Consider the following 14,888-nt stretch of genomic DNA (forward strand, 5'->3'; position numbering starts at 1 on the left):
AGGGAGCTCCAGCATCCCCTAGTGATATAGTCAGTAGAGGGAGGCATATAGGAAGTGTCATCTTGGAGAGGAACTTGTAAGTTCTCCAGAGAAGCACTAAGACTCAAGCTGACTCTCTGGTTGTGACAAGAAGCAGGTATTTCTGAATAAAGCCTTTTAACCTATCTTTAGATCCCTGCCAGGTTACTTTTTCTACTTCCTATTGTTACAATAGACTATTCCAGGCTGGGTCATTTATAGAGAAATTTTAGTTCTAGGCTTCTGAGGTCCAAAAGGATGGTGCCAGCATCTATTTGGATTCTGGTGTAGTCATCTAATGTTCAGGGCGTGGAGGAAGACAAAGGCACTTAAGCACGTATAGAGCAGAGGTCACAAAGACAGAAGAGTGGCGATCAGGCAAGCACGGAAGAGATGCACGCATATTTAATAGAAGTGCACATGCACTAGAGGAAGTAAAAGGAAAATAGAGGAAGCTGAATGTGTTTTATAGACACTCAACCTGGTGGTAACCCATGCAGTCCCACCACAGTGGGGATTCATTCCTGCAATAAAAGGAATTAATCTTCCTCAATCTCTTAGGGGCTCCATCACTTGTTGGCACCATTATCCTCGCAACCAAATTTGTCCCACCGTAATCTTCAGAGAAGACAAACCACGCCCACCCCTACCATCAGTTGTGCATGCACCTGCCAGCCAAGGCTTACAGAATCACTCTATGCCCACATAAGCACGGGCGTGGTAAACCACAGGCAAGAGCAACCTTCTCTCTGAGAGGGATGGGGACCTTTAGATCATTTCCTGAGCTCCATCAATGTACCAGACTCTGTGCCTCTAGCACAGTGGTTCTCAGTCTTCCTAATGCTGAGGCCCTTTAATATGGCTCCTCAGGCTCTGGTCACTCCCAACTCTAAAATTCTATTTCCCGAAACTTCCTATCTGTAATTTTGCTACTGTTATACATCATAATGTAAATACCTGATATGTAAGGCATCTGATATCGAACTCCAAAGGGGTCACGACCTTCAGGCTGAGCTCTAGAACTCCCAACCTCCCGCCCCCCCTTTTTTTTTTGTGCCCACAAGGAAAGGAACAATAACTGAGTTAGTGCCAAGGGTCACCACTTTTCATAGCAAAAGAGCTGGGTGACTGACTTTTTAAGGCTCCTCTCTTGGACTGCACAGACCTGAGTGTGTGAAATGGAAAGCCAGCTGTTGTACCTCACCACCTGAGTGGGTAGAACCCATGGCTGCAAAGATAGCTCAGGTGGAGACAACATTAGATCGGTCAATCAAAAATTATTTTCTGAGCCACTACCTTACCAGGGATTCCCTTGGACTTTTTTTTTTTTTTTTTTTTTTTTTTAACAGATACCTCAGTATCTCCTCACAGTCTGAGTCAGGCTGCAGACCCTGTCCTAGAAAAGAGTGGGGAGTCACATTTGCATAGGCCTTTTTCCACTAATCCATCTACAAAGGCCTGCTGTGCTGCTTGCTGTTCCTGTCAGGGGTGAGGATGTTCAAAAGCCATGGTTCTGAACCTGTGGGTCATGACCCCTTTGGGGGTTGTGTATCCTGCATATCAGATATCTGCATTATGGTTCACAACAATAGCAAAATTACAGTTATCAAGTAGGATCAAAATCATTTTATGGCTGGGGGTTGTTGGAACGTGAGGGACCGTACGAAAGGGTTATGGCATTAGGAAGGTTGAGAATCACTGCTCTCAGGAGATACTTTGTCGGAGGAACGACAGAACCTCACTGACAAGAGTCTATACAAATGTGGGGGCGGGAGGGAAGTGCAGCACCTGATGAAGGCAACTTCTGCCCGAGGGCCAAACTGAAGCCCACTTACAAGCCTAGAGACTGGCAACACAGACAATAACAGCCAAGCAGGAGCTGTCACGAGGAGGACATGCTTGCTTGGGTCCAACGGGACGGAGATTCTCAGGGTATAACGGGCATTCCCTGAGAATTAATAACAAAGCTCGCTGAGGTGTTCTCACCTGCTCCAGGCATCTAAACTGTTGTTTCTGAACCACCTCATCCCCCGCCCCCAAGGACAAGTATGGTCGGGCAGCCCAGGGCGCAAGACAGCAAGACTTGTCTCTTTGACTTCTGAAGCAATAGCATCCCAGTATTTGGGATTTCTCCTGATTTGTTACTCTGGGAGGAGAAAAACCCTAAGGCCTGGTGCCAGTCAGAGGAGGAACTTATCCCCTAGAAAGAGCTTTCATTGGGCTTTAACGACTCCGAAGAGCACCTTGCAGGAGAGACTGGAGCACAGACGATGGGTTGGTCGGCCATGCTCAGAAGCGTACTTGACCGGTACTGCTGGTTCTTTCTACTTAAAACCAAACCTCATGTCAGGACCCTGAAAACGGACTTGGGGGGGGGGTCATTGGACTTCTTGCTTTGATCCTCTTCCTAATGTGTCCATATTGAATAATCCTCCAGTCCCTGTTTTTCCACCATAATTTGTCTCTTTAGTTGGAGCAGAAGAGGACGGGTGTCTACGCTTAGCTTATGGGGGCTGCAAAGGCCAATGCTTTGATCCAACAACTCCAGTAACATGCAGGTACTAGGCAATCCTCCTGGAGCAGACCTCACAGTTTGCCAACCCAGGTAGTGAGTGCTCACTTTGGAAACCACCATCTAAGTGAGTCCAGGCAAACTGGGACAGGTCCTGGAGATATCGAGTACCCAGGCAAAGATGGAGGAAGTCGGTTCTCAGCAATGAGCTTATCGACATGCGGCAAATTCACAGCACAGCAGTGAGCTGGGTGGAAAAACTTAATCACAAGCTCCTGGGGGCCTGTGGCCTCAGTGACATGAAGGATGCTCTGCAGAATCACTCTAGAGAGCCATCCTCCACCTGACTGCCCTGACCAAAGGCCCAACTCTCCAAGATTTGAAGACTGGTAGCAGACTCAGTTTCTTTCTGACAAAGGGCAATGAAGAAGGAGATCGGAATGCTTAAAGTGTTTGATGCGTTCTTTGCAGCTACCAGGAAGATCACACGCTGCTACTAGGACCCTGTCCTGAGGACTGTCCCTTCTTCAAGATGAAGGATGAAGCCCACAAACAGAAAGAGCAGGCATTGCAGCCCCTCCTCCTCTGCCAACTGGTGTCGCTCACTGCATGACAAGTAACTCAGCCTTGTCCCAGCACGATGGCATCTTAGCTTCTAGGTCACAGCCTGCTCACCTCTCCATGGGGTTAAGGGAGAATCAGATTAAATAAAGCATTTGGTTCATCTAAGCATCCTCCCAGCACACAGAATCTCACGGAGAAAGTGGGTTTTTATAAAGCAGACAAAGCATAAATTCAAACCATTAAATCATCCAACAGCCATGTATGGCATTCCATAGAGGAAGTAAAAAAAAAAAATCCTTGACCTGCTTGTGACATTGGGGTGATAAATCTCTCTGATCAAAATGGATGCCAGAGAAGACGTTGAATGTCTCCCAGCTTTGGACCTCTGCAAAAGAAGCCACTCTCAGGGCAGACATAGATGCATAGGACCTGATTAGTCAACTCACACTTGTGACTGTGTCTTCCTGGAAGAGAGAAGCACTGTGAAGTCAGTAAGTGTTGGGCGTGTCTTAGGGAACCATCTTTTCAGAGAAAACCCAGTTGCACAAGGAAAGATGCAATGCCAGCCCAAGGTCAAATGTGTGCAAATGTTCCTCTAACGTCTAGGCAGGTTTTGCACTCAAAGCACCACAGGAAACATATTCTTTTACCCTTAGTAATAAAGAGTCCCTTTGCTGGACAGCAGCAAATCAGTGCAAATAAAAACAAATCATTCTAAACGAAAAGGATGTTCTTATTCTGACCACAAAGTGAGATCAGCCAGGTTCATGACAGATATATCTCTCACTGGACTCTCTGGCTTCCATGGTTGTTAAGGCAATTTGGTGAAAGTTTAAGTCCTTAAACCAGTGACTTTGAGGGGTGCATTATCCCTAGATGCATTTTTTTCCTACATTTAAAATAGGCAAATAGAATGTAGCCATAGTTTTTCTAACGCACCTTTAGCAAATAAATATAAATCCGGCACCACATCAATGTGGTGTACCTCCAGAGCACGTAGTAGGGCTAGTGGGACGGGCTCTGATCGGGAAGGAGAGTAACCATGAGTCCCAGGGGTTTGGGGACCGGCCTGGCGTATGCCTGTGGTTCTTTAGTCCTGATCAGTTTGCATCTGGATTCTGCAAAGTTCCCAAGTCTGGATGATGAGCTGCAGTCACTGGGGGAAGATGATCCAGTTATGAAGAGCCCATTATCGCAGCTGTAGGCAATACTTTCAGGAATGGATGCACCCAGGACCTTTGCTTTAGATAGAGAAAGAATCTGTGCAGACAGAGTTGAGTGTGAAAAAGCACTGAGGGAAAGGGCTCCCGTCTTTTCTCCCTTCTAGTACCACAGCTTGAGCCCTGGAATGGGTAAACCAGAGACTGCAGAAGTCCTACTGAGTGCTGAGGGTAAGGCCACTTTCTGTTTCTATGCTAAGCACACAGAGCATAGCATTTAACAAAGAGGAGAAAGGAGGTGAAGCCCAGTGTCTGGGGAGGGAAGCCCCTTCACCCAATTCTTCAAGAAGTTAATTCCTACGTGCTCCCAAATTTATTCACAATAACCTCAGGGTACTCGAGAAAGCCTCTGGCTATAGTTTCAAAGACCCGAAGCTATGTATGAAAAGGCCAAAATCCAAAGGAACACAATATTTGTGTTAGTATGCCTCCTGCATAGTACCCTCAGGGTGATGGCCTAAGCCCATAGTCACTAGCTGTGAAAGGACCTACCCTAAAGACTGTGGTCATCTTTCAGCCCAGTTCACCCACTTCTGGATCACAAGTGTTTTGTGACAGGCATTCACTGAGTAACCTCCTTAAAGTGCTTCTTTGTGACATACTGAAGCATCCCTAGGGCAGGGAACTCTGTACTTACTTCATGGGACATAGTCTCACTTTGTATACATGGCATTTGTATCTATTACCTTTTCTCATTGCTATGACCAAATACCCAACAGAAGTGACTTAAAGAAGGAAGCATTAATCTGGGTTCAGTCTGAGAGAGTTCAGTCAGTCATGGCAGGAAAGGATTGGCTGGGAAAGAGGGAGGCTGGAATTCTCATATTTCAGTAGACCTAGAAGCAGCAAGGGAGGGCCAGGAAGTGAGGATGCTATAACCGTTAAAACACATCCCCTCAAGTGACCTCTGCTCTCTAGATAGGCCCATTTCCTGAAGGTTCTACAGCTAAACCACCCCAACTGAGGCCAAGTTCAAATATGTGAGCTTGAGGAAGCATATTTCATTTTCAAACTATAACAGAGAACAAGCAATATCAGTGAATATATGACTGGATGGATGGATGGATGGATGGATGGATGGATGGATGGATGGATGGATGGATGGATGGGTGGGTGGATGGATGGATGGATGGATGGATGGATGGATGGATGGATGTGGGGATGGATGGATAGATAATGGATAGATAACTAATGAGATTCTGTATGCCTAATTCTCCAGCTTGGTGTCAGCTGGCCAAATTTCAAAGCCAAAGTTTTCAAGGAAATGGGCGAATTCATGAAATTCTCCAGTCTTTCATGTCTCCCTCTAGTACAAAACACTGGCACTCTCAGTAGTTCTTGGTGTGCATTCTTAACGACTAGACTCTAAAAATGTAATACCTTTAAAAAGTATTTTAATCAACATATTATTGTGCATATTAGTAAGGTACAATGAGGTTTGATACATGCATACAATGTAATCATATCAAGGTAATTAACCAGCCCTGGTCTCAGATGATTATCAGTTTCTTCTGATAAAAATATCCAAACATATTTTGAAAGGCATTGTGAATTCTTATTAACGATAGTCATTCCATTGTGCTACAGAACACTGGAACATATTTATCCCACCTAATTGTAGTTTTTCTACCTAGTAACCAGTCTCCACCTACCACACCCTCCCTTCCATCTCCTGGCCTCTAGTAATGATTCTTTCTACATTCATGAAATCATTTAACAACTTCTATAAATGACAGAGAACACCCTGTGTTTGTCTTTCTGTGCCTGGCATGTTTTATTTAACATAATGCCCGGTAGGCAGACTTCACAAAAACTAACAACTGTGTGATGTAGCAATCCTGTCACAGAGTAAGTATCCAAAGGGGGGGGGGGAATCAGGCTGTAGGAGACATATTTTAGCCCAGTGTTCATTCAGTACTATTATAATAGCCAAAGTAGGAATCATTTTAGGAATCTATCAATAGATGAATAGCGATAAAATGTGGTATGTGTATCCTGTTCGTGTCAAATCTCTTTTAAATTGTGACTTTTTCTGAGAAAGAGTCATTTCATCATGCAATAAGATGTGAGACGGTTCTAACAATGTATTTAGAAAGTTTTAGCCTGGTATTGGCTGACTGGTGTGGAGACCTAAGCCTCCTCATAGAGACCTCCTGACCAAAGAGGAGATGGACGCTGGTCTCTAACCATCTGATAAGGCCTGCAGGATTTCCAGGTAGACACACCGTTTACTAGCATGCTGTTTATCACCCACATGTTCACAGTCCAGATGGAATTTCTCTTCAGATGACTCATGCTCCTTGTCAACAAACCTTTTTACACTCATATCTATTTCAAACTCACCCAGCTCCAGAGTGAGAAGGGGGAGGGGTGCCGTTCACAACCTCTACCCTCTTAGTGGGAGTTTTGAAGATTGGGAATTGGATTACAAGAGCCACCAGAGACTTCCCTATTTAAGGTCGAAAACCAAACTCTAGCACTCACCTAGTTTGCCGCCTGTCTTGTAATACTGCTTCTGCTCCTGAACCGAATGAGCCAGTATTACTAATCCCCTGGAGTGGTTGAGACACTCAAATAAGGGAATGTGAATAAGGGAATGTGAAGGGAATAAGAAACTGTGAAGAATATAATTTTTAATAAACTACTAAAACCACAATTAGCCTAATCTAGGTAATCCTTTATAGATAAGTCCAACCCTGTATAGACTATTGTGATAGAGCAACATAAATTATTTCTGCTGTTAAAGTATATCCCAAGGCTAAGCCCAACCTCAAGACCTAGAATAACTGTCCGAGTTAACAGCCTCAACTATCAACTTAGCACAGTATAGAGTCATCTGAGGGGAGCCTCAATTGAGAGAGTGACCATATGAGAACGGCCATGTCTAGGATATTGTCTGGATTGACAATTGCTATAGGAGGATCCAGCCCAGCTTTGTTAGCACGGTCCCTAGGCAGATGGGACTGGGATGTAGTGAGATGAGTAAGAGCCTGTGAGTGAACCAGAGAGCAAGCCAGAGAGCAGTGTTCCTCCGTGGTTCTGCCTCTAGCTTCCTGACTTGAGTCTCTGCCCTGAATTCCCTCTATGATGATTTGTGACCCAGAAGTGCAAACCAAATATACCCGTTCCTCCCAAGTCATTTTTGGTCAGGAAGCAACAGGAAAACAAACTAAGTTAAAAATGCAATCCTGCCATGTGCCCTAAGGAAGAATATGCTACCCCGACGCTGTCTATTTTAAACTTCCTAACAGAAGACAGGTTTGTTATCTGCCCCACTGAATAGATATGAAATAAGGAAGATGATATATCCAAGCTTATAAATATTAAAATTTGAGTCCAGACATCATCTAAAGCACAGGAGTGATCTTTATGTCTCAGAAGCATCGAGGAACAGTATTTCTGTGGCTTTTTTCCTCTTTACTGCTCTGGACATCTTTACCTCTTTATTCTAAGCCACAGTTACAATGTAAAACTTCCAGATATCTTGGTGGCATCTAAGTTTCTATGACCAGCTCTGGCTTCACAGTCCTTTCCACTTATGTCAGCTATGATGAGACGAGTCTTTGAATAGTGTCCAAGACCCCTATGTCAAAAGATGGAAGTTCATCTTTAGCTGTCTTGATTTATGATGAAAAGGGTGACGTCTATTGTCTGAAAAGAAGCCATGTTCTGATTTGTCATCTGAATGCTTCTCGATTGGTAAGACTTTGCCCAGACTATTTCTACAGGAGATATCATATTTAAAAGAGAAAAAAGAGACAGTGGAGGATAACCCTGGAGGGCAGGGCATGATGTCCTTGAACTTGATTGCAGCTGTAAAAAAGGATTAGTCCAGAACAGAGGGTTTGTATCCCCAGAGTCGGATTTCATGGAGCCCCACTCCAGGAGTTTTTGCATGCATTATCCAAAAATCTGTTTGAACTTTCTTCACTCCGCCATCCTGGACTTGTAAAGAAAACAGTAATTGCATGTTTTGAAGTCCACAAAAAAGAAAGGGTAAGAGACATCAAGACAAACTGCGCCAGATCATGGCTGAAGCTTCCCCTGGCACAAGCTCACTTCTGTGGATTCCCAGCCCGGAAGTACCACCCGGGTTTATTTTCAGGGATGGAAAGTCAAGTGACAATTATCTCCTGTCACAGCAAATTAAAAACCCAGGCTCACCCATCCCAGAAGCTGGACTAGTGTGGAACCATAATGACAGGCTGAGGCTGGGGCATTTCCTTTAAAGGCATGGGCCACTCAGGAAACACACAAAGTAAACAGAGACATAAAAGTGCATGGAAAGGGCCTGCATGCTGAGCAAGAGTCTGCGCCAAGAGGAGGGGGTGCATCGTCACTTCCCTGGGCACTGAGAACTGTGGACGCTAAGAGAACTCAGATAAGCTGTGTGAGGATGGTGTGGGATCTACTGTGTACTGTGTGGTATCTCATGAGGATGAGATGGGTGGTCCTGCCCCTCATTTCTATGCTGTTAAGAGCATTTTCCCATCCTGCTTATTCCTAGCAGAAATTTCTCCATTCATATCTGGACACCTGCCCACGTTGTCCAGGACAGCCAAGGTTTTGGCTCATGTTCTGTGTTGGCATTATTGTGACAAGCTGGGGTGAAACTTGCCTCTTTCAGGAAGGCTTCTAGGACTGCCGCAGCCTCTCCTCACAGCTTCCACAGCCGTCTCTGCTCTATTTGTATCTGGGGTCATCTGAGTGGGGATTCTTTCATGGTCTGTTGTCTTCAAGAGTGGGGACAATTTTTCTTCATGTTGATGTTAAATGTACACATTAGACCTCCCCCAAATGTTTGCACAGCTACTTCCGCATCGCCCTGTAAGTTATGTAGGGACGGAAGTCATCCTGCAAGACTAATGGGAACTGATAGAGTTAAGTGAACAAGAACATGGATTTCATTCAGGCTGTCTCCCAATCTCTCAGCCTTAGTTTCTCTCAGCTGTAAACAGGCATGGAGATAGCTCCCGTCCATGAGCTACTTTAGAGATTCAGCAAGGTAACACAAGAAATGTATAGACAGCTCATCTAGGGGAGAGGCCCTGGAGAGTTGTTATTATTTTAGAAATGATAGAATTTTAAGCTTAGAGCAGTTGATACACAACCAGGGGCACGAGGTGACATCAGTCCAAAGGCATTTGATCTGCGAGGGGAAAACCACGTTGCCACTTAACTTCCTCATATTTTAAATAGAAATAATGACATCAATATCACATATACTACACTGAAATGCTTAATTCAATTTATTATTAGCATATATAATCAAGCGGAATAGCAGGTTACGTTGGTATGGGCCTCCCTTTTCCTTGAGGGACAATGGCCACCGACCTGTGAGGGCGGAGGGAGCAGAAGTGGACAAGGTTTGGGCACAGTGCATATGATAGAAGAACTTCTGGGAGCCAGCTTCAGTGAGACAGCTCTACTTTATCATTTCAGGGATAGGGTATATAAGAGCTTTTGTAATGAGTGGAAAGGGCTGATCGGTCATAACACAGTATCTAATTACCAGGCAAGAAGCTCTGTGAAGGGTCATCTTCCAAATAAGGTCAGGCATCTGTGCTCCAAACAAGGTCCAGCAAACCCCGCTGAGAGAGGGAGTCCTTCATTCTACAGCCATCAATTGGAAAGCTACCCAGACATGGCAGACTGCGACCTTAGCAGCAGGGCTCTCCAATGCACTGTGCCGTTTCAGCTATGCATAGGATATACTTTGCTCGCATCCAAACCTCCTCAATCTTTCCCCCTCTTTTTCTCCTCCCCTGATTCCCTTCCCATTCTCTTTTGGTCAGTTTTATTCTCACATGACCCCTCCCCCCACCCCATCCCCCTATACTCCATGTATGAAAGTAAGCATGTGCTAATTGTCTTTCAAAGTCTGACTAATTTCGCTTAATGTGATAATCTCCAGTTCCCCCCATTGTCCTACATGATTTCATTCTTTTTGAGTTAGTAATATCCACTGTGTATATATAGCACATTTCCTCATCCACCATCCACTGATGGGCACTGAGGCTGCTCCTGTGACTTGGCTATTGTCAATCATGAGGGTGTAAAGGCACCTCGTGCATGGTGACTTTGACTCCTTTGGATGTATACTCAGGATTGGTACAGCTCGATCATATGCTTGGCCTATTTTAGTATTTTGAGGAACCTTGAGAGTGTTCTCCACAGTGGCTGGCCTGATTTACAGACCCGCTAACAGTGTATACAGATTCCTTCAAAGGTACTGTTAAAAGCATGCTATACATTGTGCTGTGCCTCAGAACTTTAATTAACCGACCTGAATACTAAATGCATCAGTGCTGGGGCTGGGTTTTAGTACCCCTGACTTTCCTTCCCAGCATGCCGTGCTTTCTCCTTGATAGGCTGGTACTCCTACCAGTACTAGAGCTGTGCAGTGGTCTTCATGGAGAAAGATGATCACTGGAGATGGGTTTTGGGAATTTACAGGCTTAGCCCACTTCAAGGTTGCTTTTTCTGTTTTGAGTTTACAGTAAAAGATGTGCTCACTCAGCTCCTGTTCCTGTCGTCATGCCTGCCGCTTACTGCAATGCATCCCTGCCATGACAGTCCTTACGCCCTTGGAACTGTAAACCAAGCTAAACTCCTTTCCTTTATAAGTTACCCTGGTCATGGTGTTTCATCGTAGAACTGGAGGACTAAGCAAAACGCCCATCCTTTTCTCCTCTCCACAGGCACGGCAGTTATGCCAATGAAGCCAAGACCGGAAGCTAGAGCCACTGTGGTTGTGACCCTTTTCCTTACTTCTATGCTGACTAAAAGAACACATTGACTTAACAAAACCAGATCCTACTGTAATAGGGACAGCGGCACCCAGACTCAGCCTAAGAGTGAAGCAGAAATCTCAGACTCTGTCCTGAAACCTGTACCTCATTGGTCTGTGCATTAATTTATTAAGTCACTCTCCCTCCAGAATTTAGGGAGAATGTCGTCTGGTGACTACACACCGTTCACTCTACTCCCTCCCTGTCCAATGGGAAAGCATGGACTAGAAACTAGTAGGATGTCCCCTGAGAAGACAGGAACGTTTGTTCAAGATTCTGTAAAGGGTAACTCTGGTGGCACCACAGGCCTCCCTGCTCAGAGGAGAGCCCACTCTGGGCGTTTTGTCTTGGCTGTGAAGGACTTGAAGGATTTTCTGAAGTCTTCTGTCCTAAGTTTTTCCATGTCCAAGGAGATGCAGACTGGGGTCTGGGCCTGGACTGCTCTGGTTGTCCTAAAACATCCTGTTTTCACCCTTCCTGCTTCCACGCCCCCTTTCTAAGCATTATTTATTACAGAATAATTTAGAAGTCTCTGGGAGCTGATGAGAGGTTGATACTGGGAGTGTATTGCTACCGTAAGGCCAAAGGAATTGGGAATGACTGGCCAAAGGACTGGAAAATTTGGTGCTAAGCTTTACTATGAACCCCTGATATAATGTTGGAAACATTCTCAATACCTCTGGTCAGACACATATGTTCAAGCACTATATTGTCCATATAGGTAAGGCAGAGAAATTAATAAGCCCCTGATTTTGGAGCTCACTAAATTTGAGGTTATAATGCATATGTTTACTCAAAAAATTACATGCATGATAGGAATGTGTCTTCACAAATTCGTCAAATTCCAAGTTCTTTCTGCATTTAGTTAAAATAACCACTAAATGATGTTGAATCCACCATAGTTTAAGAGATGACATCATGAGTTGACTTCATGCCCCCTTTCAGTATTTATACAAACTTACCATCTAAATATTCCAACCTCTTCACCTTCATCATGTTTCATTTTCCTACTTTAGTGGTCGAAACTAACAACCACGTTTGTTCACGTTTGTAAGTTGGGCCTCATACATCTGGGTAATTCTGGTGGCACCACATGGAATTACGTCTGCTTGTACTCAGCAGATAGAGGTATGAGGAATGCTGGAAGGGGCTGATGGTTAACTATTGACTTCGCTGTCTGGGTCATTCACACCCAGGTACATCAACTTGGGTTTCCTTGTGTGAGAGTCACAGGGCTCCAGAAGTTGCGAGTAGACCTCAAGGCCTGTTTCTATTTCTGCCATATTCTACTGATCAAAGCAAGTCAGAGAGCTATGCAGGACTCAAGGACAGACGATAAGACCTGCCCTTAACTGGAAGGGATTGCCAGTTACCAACACAAGGAAGTATATACGTCGAAATGTGGAAGGAGTTCCTGGAGCCATCCGTATAAATCTATCCTAGACTCAGAGGTTGAAAACTTCTCTTTTATCCTGTTCACATTTAGAAAGGGTCTCCTATTCATGACTAGAACAGAAGTAAAGCGTCTTTAAATCTCCATACACCTTTACAGCAGGCATACACTCCATTCTACTGTTAAGGACGTTTTGGTAACAGAGAAGACAGTGTCACTACGGTTTATGGGATGCAGCTAGGAGTGTCTGTGTCTGTCGAACAGTCATCACAAAACGTCACCAACAGCATAGCTGTGAGGGGCGAGGGCTGTATGTGGAAGCCACCGGTAAATGCCAAAGCAACTGCAGAAGAGTCAGCTGTTTTCGCCGGGCCAAACAGACTTTTGTGGGGAAAGAGGGTTACCTCAGAAAGGCGCCAGAGCCCATCTGAGCCAGGGCGAGACGCCAACTGCTGTTAGCCTTTCAGCTGCTATGTGCTTTGGCCTCAGATCAACTCCTTTACCCAGTGACTTGGTGATTGTAGACAAGAGAGCCCTGCAATGCAGGTGGGCAAGTCAGGGCAGGATGCAGGTGAGGACCAGCATCGTGTAGCCTTTCCCTCCAGGCCTGCTTCTACTGAAAGAATAGACTGGAGTCAGGACTGCTCTTCCCTCCCATAGCCTCAGGTTAGGATGGGAGACGGAAGACATGGTTTTAGTTGTAGCTGTTGCTCTTGATTCAAGATCACAAAATACAAGATCATAGATATGGTATTGAACTGCTCAGGGCTTACGTTTCTATCCACTATTTCCTTTCACAGAGCCTTATTTAAACCCTCTGCCAGACTTGACACAGCTCAAAGTCACCTGAGAAGGAGGTCTCAAGTGAGGATTTCCCAGATCACATTGGTCTGTAAACATGTCTATGGTGAACTGGCTTGATTGTTAATCGACGTAGATGCTACTGTGAGTAGAATCACCTCTAAGAGGTGGCCCTAGGCTAAATATGGAATCTAGCTAAGCATGAACCTCTGATTGAGTCACCAGACAGCATTTCTGCATAGTCCCCACTGTACCTTCGTGGCTGTGAGTGAATTTCTTAGTCAGAGGTAATGCTTTATGGAATGGCAATCAATCCTACCTTCTGAGTCCTGCCTTGAGTTCCTGTCCTAACTCCTAGTGATGGACTGTGACCTGAAAGTGCCAATTGGAACAAACAGTCCGGTCAGAAAGGATCGGGACAATGCCCTCTTCTCTGTCATGTCTCTCCCATGTTTTTCATCTTTCCCCACAGTGTTCTATCCCAGTGTCTTATGTGATAACTGGATACCTCCTGTTTTGTGGCGGACCTCATTCTGTCAGGAACCAGAAGGTAGGGTCAGCTGTCTCCGGTCTTCTCTCTGCCCAAGGACTATCTACTCAAAGGCAGTGCACTTGCTTCATTCCCAGCCCCATCATGTTTGCTCTGCCCTGCCATGTTGCTTCCCTCCTCCATTCTCCCATCCATCTTTGCATCCTGGAGACCTACTCCTCCCAGATGCCTGCTGTTGCCAAGGACAAAGTAGCCAATATTCTAGAGCAGTGTTCTCAACTGTCCTAAAACTGTAGCCCTCCTCATATTGTGGTGACCCCCAACCATAAAATTATTTTTGTTGCTACAGTTATGAAAACTTGTAATTTTGCTACTGTTATAAATCATAATGCATATCTGAGTTTTCTGATGGTCTTAGGAAAGACCCTGTCTTTCAACCCCCAAAGTGGTCATGACCCACAGGTTGAGAACTGCTCTTGGTTATAGACTCAGTGTGCCCATTGTTTATTTACAATCCGTGACAGCTGAGTCTACAAAAAGACCTGACATATGGAAATGGAAGTAGACACAACGTTCATCTGAAGGAGGCAGAGGCAGGATAGAAGCAAAGCAGCCAGGGTTCAGCTCAGTAGAATATCATAGCAGACTCATCCGCTGGTGACACAGGCTGCCTTGCAGATTAATTAATATTTAGTATAAATCAATCTGGTACAAGTAACAAACAAAATTCCAGACTGAAGTCAAAAAGTTTAGTTATTCAGTTTCATCCCAACTCCTTACCTACTTATGAACATCGGACGGAGGTTAACTTCTGTAACTTCTAGGAATGAAGAATGGTAGTTTTTATCTCATTAGGTCATACTGAAAAAGCAAATGGTATCAAGAGCTGTAAGCTTTAGGATATACAGCAAACATCATTGCAATCCCTGTAAGGCAAAATATATAACTTACATAAAGCCAATCTTGGTGGTAAGCCAACAGTGAAGAGCAAAGACAATGAGAGACTAAGTTCCAACATTCCTGAACAGGAGGAATAGATCCCTCCCAAATCCCTGGGCGTGTTAAAGAAATTAACTCATGAATGTGGGCATGAGAAGAC

Source organism: Mus pahari, chromosome 18 (genome assembly GCF_900095145.1).
Source record: "Mus pahari chromosome 18, PAHARI_EIJ_v1.1, whole genome shotgun sequence".
In the NCBI taxonomy this organism is placed as follows: domain Eukaryota; kingdom Metazoa; phylum Chordata; class Mammalia; order Rodentia; family Muridae; genus Mus; species Mus pahari.